The 8,031-nt window shown below is 36.8% G+C and overlaps 1 pseudogene; it reads right to left on the bottom strand.

Moving 5' to 3' along the window:
• Positions 1 to 6,342: 6,342 nt before the first annotated feature.
• On the bottom strand, positions 6,343 to 7,184 carry LOC107784118 (putative F-box/LRR-repeat protein 23; annotated as a pseudogene).
• Between the last annotated feature and the right edge of the window lie 847 nt (positions 7,185 to 8,031).

Here is an 8,031-nt window from a genome sequence, read left to right on the forward strand (position 1 = left end):
AGCAGACTTTTTTCCACAAAAGCGCATTGAGCCGTAGAAGCGTGGGAGAACCTCGCATCTGCGAGAGCGCAGATGCGGCCAAGTGTATCACAGATGCGAAAACACTAGCAGTGTTAAAACGAGGGGTTTCGAGAGTCTTTCTCATTTTTGGACTTCAAACACTCGGTTGGTGGTGATATTTCATAGGGAATGCATGGAAATTCTTGAGGTAAGTCACTTGTGATCATTGTTAGTCAATAATATTGAATTATCATTGAGTATTACGACTAGATTACATGTTTTTAAGGCGTAATTCGAGAATTTGGGCCTAGGGATTTCAAAATAAGAATTTAAGATTTAGAGGTCAAGTTGATGTCGGAATTCGGTAAATGTTTTATGGTTGGACTCGTGGCTGAATACGCGTTTATATTTTGTAACATTTGTCAGGTTTCGATACGCGGGCCCCATTGTTGATATTTGGGTGGATTTTTGGATTTAATTGAGAATTTTAGTATTTTCATATGGAATTAATTCCTATAATTTGTGTTTGACTTTATCGAATTAATTGTGATAAGATTCGAGGTGTTCGGAGGCCGACTCACAAGGCTAGGGCTTATTGGAATAGAGAATTTGCACGGTTTGAGGTAAGTAACACTTCTAAACTTGGTTCTGAGGGTATGAAGCCTTGAATTACGTGTTATATAAATTATTTGGAGGTGACGCACATGCTAGGTGACGGGAGTGTGGGCGTGCAGCATAAAAATTGCTACTTAATTGATTCCGTGGAGTTGCATAATCAAATAATGATGTCATTATCCTTATATCCTCTACGTGTTAGAGAAATTGAGCTAAGACTCATATTAAAGATCATGTTTAGGTAACGTGCTGAGATTTTTGGGACCCACAGGGGTCATACTACTGTTGAATTAATTATTTTAAAAATGTAAATTGCATACTTAGTCATGTTCATCCAGTTGTGAGGATATTTATGGGATCGAGTAGCACGTCGCAGAAGGCCATATTGGCTTTATATATATATGGATTGGGGTTGCACGTCGCAGCAGGCCTTATAGGCTTTATTATTATATGGACCGGGGTTGCCCGCTTACAGCAAGCCATATCGGCTTAATATCACGCTTGGGCTGAAGGAGCCTCTCCGGAGTCTGCATTCCCCACAGTGAGCATAGATGATTTATATTCGGGATGGACTTTCCAGGGCATGGACTTGCCTTATTTATATATATTCGGGATGGACTTCCCAGAGGCTGGATTTGCTCCGTATAATACTGAGTGATTGAGTACTCTGAGAGTGTGAGTACGTGTGATTTTTCATTATGTTGTATCACATATGACATGTACATTAACATGTAGACATAGAGATGTCATATTCCTCATATCATTCAGATTTGATCTATTTTTCTTGTATTAGGTTTAACTGTTGAACTTGAAAGCATGCCTACATTTCTGTATTGTTATTTTCTATAATTGGACTATGCATGTTGAGCTTGTCACTACTTTCAACCCAAAAGTTAGTCTTGTTACTTATTGAGTACATTGGGTCGGTTGTACTCATACTACACTCTACCCTTTTAGTTATTTGTATTGTTCTATATTTTCATATAGAATTTTTATCAGTCAGACTGTGTTACCATTTAGATGCTCATGTACTTAGTGGCACCGGATTTTAGGAGTGTATTGTATAAAGACGGTATTTTGTATCGGAAATTATGGGATTTTCCTCTTAAATTTATTTATTGTATTTTCAAACTTAAAGGTATTTATGGTTTATTGAGGTTGTCGGCTTGCCTAGTATTAATATAGGCGTCATCATGACAAATGAGATTTTGGGTCGTGACAATAACCTCTCCAGGGACATTTGATTAATCTCCATCTTGATCATCCTTATCAAGTGGATTTTTCCCACTTGAGTGGTGAGATTCTTCAAAGATTACATGTATACTTTCCTCTACACATTGAGTCATTTTGTTGTAGACCTTATACGCTTTACTTTGTGAAGAGTAGCCAAGAAATATTCCTTCATCACTTTTAGCATCAAATTTTCCCAAGTCTTCCTTACAATTATTGAGAACAAAATATTTTGCAACCAAATGCTCTCAAGTAAGTCAGCTTTGGTTTTCTCCCATTATGCAATTCATATGGGGTCTTGTTAAGAAGGGACCTGATCATGCACCTATTAATCACATAACATGAAGTGTTCACTGCTTCAGCCCAAAAATCCTTTGGTACACTACTGTCAATTAGCATCGTCCTTTCCATATCTTCAAGAGTCATATTTTTCCTCCCCACAATACCATTTTGTTGGGGTGTTCTGGGAGAAGAAACATTTATGACTTATACCATTTTCAGCACATAATTCATCAAATCTTGCATTGTCAAACTAGGTATCGTAATCAGATCTGATGCTCACAACATTATGGCTCATGTTCACTTGATTCTGCTTTAAAAAGGCAGTAAAGACTAGAAATGTTTCATCATTGTTTCTAAGAAATAAGGTCCGGGTGAATCTGGAATATTCATCAACAATAACGAAGATGTACTTCTTTCCTCCTCTACCAGGCATCCTCATAGGTCCACACAGATCCATATGAATAAGATCCAGTGGTCTTGAGGTGCTCACTTCCTTCTTTCTCTTGAATGAGGATCTGACCTGCTTCCGTTTCACACATGTATCATGCACCTTGTGATCTTTGACCTTTGACTTATGCAACCCACGAATCAGGTACTTCTTGATCAGCTTATTCAATAGAGTAAAGCTTGCATGAACCAATCTTCTGTGCCATAGTTCAACATCATCATCAACGTCACTCAGACATATAAGATCACCACTATTTAGAGACTCAAAGTCTGCAACATAGATGTTTTAAAATCTTTTTACAATCAGAACCACTTCACCAGTTATAAAATTGGTGACAGTGCAAGACTTTGACAGGAACTCCGCTTTGTTTCCTTTGTCACAGATTTGAGAAACACTCAGCAGGCTATATTTCAAGCCATTCACATAATACACATTTGCAATTGAGTGAGTGAGTGTTTTCTCAATATTTTCAACTCCCAGAATGTATCCCTTTTTTTGCTGTTTTCAAAGGACACATTCCCACCTTGCAGGGCTTTAAGTGAAAGAAAATTATCTATTCTTCCAGTCATGTGTTTAGAGTAGCCACTATCCATGTACCATTTTTTACTGCTTTCTTTCACTACTGCCTACACAAGAGAATCAAAGATTAGACTTAGGAACCCAAATTAGTTTGGGTCCCTTATAATGAGGTAAGGGGCGAATCAGATATCTTTTTGTCCATGCAGGCATCCCACATTTCTTTTTAAGAGAATCAGGTTCCTTAGCAGTAGATACATTTTCAACAAAAGCTTTGTTTTTTGTTGGCACTGAAACTTTGCTTTACAAGAATCTTTGTAATGACAAGTCTTACCATAGTGAGTGCAAAGCCAGTTATCAGGCATGGTTAAATACTTGCTATGTGGGTTATAGGGAGCCTTTTATTTGTGGAACCCGGTTCCTTGCATGATCCCACCATTACTTTTATACATGGAAGTGATTGTATCAGAGGACCATGTCCACTTTAGAGATTTATCTAGATCATTTTTAAACCTGCCTAAATCTACCTGAAATTGTCTATTTCTTTCAAGTTCAGCATAAAGACTCAACTTTACCTTTTTGAGTTTATTTTCAAGCCTAAGGTGTGCCTCACTTGCCACTTCCTTTCCTTTTGAGGATTTCATGCATTTTTCCATTAAAGTGTTCAAAAGAATGTTATCTTTATTTAACTCCTCTACTGTTTCCTTCAAATCCACAAGTACTACCAGCAAATCATCTCTATCATGTTCTATCTCTCCGATTTTCTCCATTAAAGTATTTTTATATTTCTTTAACTCCTCTACTATTTCCTTCAAATCAACAACTGCGACCAGCAAATCATCACTCTCATGTTCTATCTCTCTTATTTTCTTAGTTAAAGTATTTTTATCATTAATAAGATTGTGGTAAGCATCAACTAAGACATTAACTAAAGATGCCATCTTCTTTTGAGATAATACTTCAAATTTCTTTGAACATCTAGAAAATTTACCTCATCGTCATCATCTTTATTATCAGAGTTTACCATCAAGGCATATATGGAATCATATTCTGCACCTTCGCTTTCAACGACCATCATGGAGGTGTCACCTTGTTCACCATCACCCTCAGATTCACTAGAGGAATATCCCCATGTGGCAAGGGCTTACTTCACAACATTATCAACGATATCTCTTCTCTTGAATTTCCTGTCGAGGATCAGGTTCATCTTAGTCGTCTTGTCCACGTTATGTTTGTAATGGTTTTTCTTGTGGAGGGGCAATCTTTGATAAAATGTCCTGGTTTTCCTCACTTGTGACAACAATCATAACCTTTTGTGTTTCTGATAGAGATGTCTTTGTTAGGAATTCCTCCATTTCTACAAATGATTTTCTAAAATCTCTGTGTAAGATAGGCTATGTCAGCATCATCACCACTTTAGTCATTGTTGTCTGCCTTAAGAACTAGGTTCTTCTCCCTTTTGGGTTCTCTTCTTTCATGATCTTTCTTCTTCTTATTCTTCTTCTTCTTCTTCATTTCATAGATTTCCAATGAGTTCGTCAATCGTCAGCTTTTACAAATCTTTGGCTTCTATGATAGCATTGACTTTGCTCTCTCCCAGGAACCAGGTAACAACACACTGAGTATTTTTCTGACCAGTTTGTTCCTTGGGACAATCTCTCCAAGATAGTGAAACTCATTGACGATGGAACTAAAGCGAGTATGCATGTCCTGAATAGACTCATCCTCCTTCATCCTCAAGAGTTCATACTCAGTACTGAGTATGTAGATTTTTGACTGCTTGACTTGAGTGGTTCCTTTATGTGCAGTTTGAAGAGCCTCCCAGAGCTCCTTGGAAAATTGATAGGCTGGGATGTTGTTGTACTTGTTTGGTCCAATGCCACAGACGAGGATCTTCTTTGCTCTGAAGTTTTCCTCGATTACGATCAACATCATTATATTCCTTCATTGTCTTTGGAACTGTGACTGTTGTCTCGCCAATGGTATTCATAGGGACAAAGGGTCCATCACAGATAACATCCCAAAGTTATGAATCTTCTACCATGATAAAATCATGTATTCTTGTCTTCCACCAGCCATAGTATTGTCTATTGAATCTTGGTGGTCTGTAGGTTGATTGACCTTCTTCACAGTTTGGTGGAGCATCCATGTAGATCCTTTCTAGGTGTTAGCCTTATAGAAAGAACCTGCTCTAATACCTATTGATGTAAACTTAGAGTCCACCAAATTGTATAGAGAACCCGGTTCTCTATTAGTTCCCATATAACACACTAAGTAGATGTCACAACAATGTTTAGGTGGAAAACTCCCAGCTCACGGGATTAAAAACCACGACCTGCACTCGTAGGATTTTAACTTCACTAACTGAGAAACTTTAGATTATAACCTATTGTAACCTAGGAATTAAACTCTTAATCCCTCACCTACTTACAATAACTATATTACAAGCCTCTTTGTAATAACTCTATTACAAAGCTAACCACTTGACTAACTCTAGTCAACACAACCACACAGTTTATGGTTTACAAAGTGTCCTTCGAGATGCTTCTAATTAAGCTGAGTATGAGTTACAAGTGAATAACACAAACAAAGACACAACAATAGTAAGGACACACGATGTAATCAATGTTGGGATCTAGTACCTTGTTATGTTGATGTTTTGTTTTTCAATTCCTTTGGGAGAATGAAGGCGGTTGCACACTTGATAGTAAATGATATTTAGGTTTTGCAAGTGTGTAATCCATTGCCTCATGTTGGTAATATATAAGTGAGGTCATCAAAGATGAAGCAAGGGAGTGTCCGGTACACAACATGCTTCAACAATGTTGTTGTATTGTTGCGTGTGCAGTGTAGCAACTTTAACAACTATAAGAGTTGACTTATAATGTGACTGGAGGAGCGAATATATATATATGTATGTGTGTATGTGTTCCCTTAACTGATTTCATTGAAACTTGTGCCAGGCATTTTACTTATTGTTCTGAATGCGGAGGCTAATTGTATAAGGTTCACTATCTGGTTCTCATCTAAAATTTGTTAAATCATCAAAATAAAATACATATAACTTATCAATATACTTGATAAAATTCAAGTGGCAAGAAGAGCTTCACAATCCAATGACCAAAAAATGTCCCACAACGTCAGAATTAATAGGCTATTGATAGAAACAAAACCCTTATATCTTTTCAAAAACCAAAGTAATCATCAGATATGTTATACTTGTCGACTGAAACCCCTCCCCCAGGATCAAATCATAATTCAAAACCTTCCATGGAATTATGAGGGAGCTTCACATCCTTAATATGTCGAGAACTTTTGCTACTCAAGACTTTGTCGAGTCTAACATTAAAGCATCCCCGCATGTCAAGTGATACAAGATTAGGACAACCATCAAGAATAGCTTGAAGGCCTTCATTTGTCATACTGTTCCTAATGAGCTGAATGAGGTGCAAGGCAGGGGGCTTTGAGCAATAGATAGAGCCTCTTCAATTATTTCATCACCGGATTACATACTACTGGAGATCCTCTTCAATTTTAACGACTTTAACCATGGCCAAGAGCGCCCAAGAGCTTCAATAGATTTAATTGTGATAGCAGCGTCTATCATACTTAGCTCTTCCAATGATGGCAACTTTTGAACTTCTTCAATCAAGCCTTCGCGTTTCAGTTTTGAGTAGCACCACGCAATACTAAGTCTTTTAAGTTTTCTTGATCTGGTGATCAAAAGAAAAAATGAATAAATGGAAAGCAAGTGGAAACATACATTAAGGAAGGCAGAAATTACCTGTCCGCTAGGAAAAAATGCAATTCTTTCGTGGCGAAGAACGCCAATCTGATGTCAACTACTTCACCCTGGCTTCGAACAATGGCATGGCAACACATTTCCTCTTAAGTCGTAAGGCTGGATATAAGGGCCACCATAATTCCACATGTCAATGACTCGCCACATGGACGGGTCCTTGCACACGCGCCTCCATGTAATGCACACTTTCTGTAAAGTCAACAGTATCTGCACCGCACCTAGCCTATGTAATATGTTGGCCCATATACCTTCTGGCAGTTCCAACCACGATAGAATTTGCAACATTGACATAATTTCACCTGTCTCCTTTCCCTTTTATTCATTGTTTTTTCCTAAGAGAATTGGGGTAAGTATGAGCTACTAGTTTTTGGACACGTACATTGCACCTGTATTCTGTGCTAATTAGTACAAATATTTTAAAATATTATAAAATATTAGAATAAATAAGGAGTTAGATGAACTTTGAAGGGAGAAATGTAAGCTTAAACTGATGAACTATAAACCCACTCAATTGATGATTATTGTTATTGCAAAGCACAATCTTACTAAAATTGCTAGAAAGTAAAGAATCACGCAAAAATTAAAGAAGAATTAATAAGGAGAATGAAAAAATCTTATAAGGGTAAAGAAGAGTTGTTGTAGTAGCAAAAAACTTAAGGGAGAAAATAAAAGAGAATATATATTTTACATGAAAAAGAATTCTAAAAAAAAAATTATTCCACGCATATTACCTTTTTTGGTATGCTCATACTCATTGTGTTTCCTTTGTTTGATGGCTAATTCTCTCTTCATTCTAATGTTAAATTGTCAAGCTGCTGCTAATGGCATAAAAGGAGCTTTGGTTCTTTAATTTTCAATTTTTACTTTTATTCTTTTGAAATCAACTATTTATATCATTACAGAAAAAAATATTAATACATCATTGTGATGACCCGATAGGTCATTTTGAGTTTTAGTCTTTATTTCTGTATTCCGAAACCTTGAATAGCTCCATTTAGCCTTTCTCGATTTGCATGCGCAGTCTGTGTCTTTTTCCAAAAAAATTTTATGTGAAAAATTAAAAAAAATGTGAAATTTAGCCTTAAAACTGATTTGAGTTGACTACTGTCAATATTTTGTATAAACAGATGCAGATCAA

The sequence above is a fragment of the Nicotiana tabacum genome, chromosome 15 (genome assembly GCF_000715075.1).
Source record: "Nicotiana tabacum cultivar K326 chromosome 15, ASM71507v2, whole genome shotgun sequence".
Taxonomy (NCBI): domain Eukaryota; kingdom Viridiplantae; phylum Streptophyta; class Magnoliopsida; order Solanales; family Solanaceae; genus Nicotiana; species Nicotiana tabacum.